This window comes from Lonchura striata, chromosome 19, assembly GCF_050655825.1.
Source record: "Lonchura striata isolate lonStrDom1 chromosome 19, ASM5065582v1, whole genome shotgun sequence".
Lineage (NCBI taxonomy): Eukaryota > Metazoa > Chordata > Aves > Passeriformes > Estrildidae > Lonchura > Lonchura striata.
Window position 1 is genome coordinate 2288504 of NC_140721.1, and position 716 is coordinate 2289219.

A 716-nucleotide genomic window follows, 5' to 3' on the forward strand; every position below is an offset into this window, starting at 1 on the left:
GGAGCCGCCTTCCCCTCCCTCCGCCCCGCCGCCGCCCGCCCGCTCCGCCTCACGGGGCTCCCGCCGCCCGCCCGCTCCGCCTCACGCTCCGCGGCTCCCGCGGCTCCTCCCGCTCCGCCGCACGGGGCTCCCGCAGTCCTGCCCGCCTCACGCTCCGCGGCTTCTCCCGCTCCGCCGCACGGGGCTCCCGCCGCCCTGCCCGCCTCACGCTCCGCGGCTTCTCCCGCTCTGCCTCACGGGGCTCCCGCCGCCCTGCCCGCCTCACGCTCCGCGGCTTCTCCCGCGGTTCTGCCCGCTCCGCCTCACGGGTCTCCCCCAGCCCTGTCCGCCTCACGCTCCGCGGCTTCTGCCCGCTCCGCTTCACGGGGGTCCCGCCGCCCTGCCCGCCTCACGCTCCGCGGCTTCTCCCGCTCTGCCTCAAGGGGCTCCCGCAGTCCTGCCCGCCCCGCCTCATCATGCCCCACGACTCCCGCAGCTCTGCCCGCTCCCACAGCCCTGCCCGCTCCGCTTCACGGAGCTCCCGCAACCCTGCCCGCTCCGCCTCATGCCCCGCGGCTCCCGCAGCCCTGCCCGCCTCACGCTCCGCCTCACACCCCGCGGCTCTGCCCGCTCCGCCTCACGGGGCTCCCGCGGCTCTGCCCGCTCCGCTTCACGGGGCTCCCGCAGTCCTGCCCGCTCCGCCTCATGCCCCGCGGCTCCCGCAGCCCTGCCCGCTC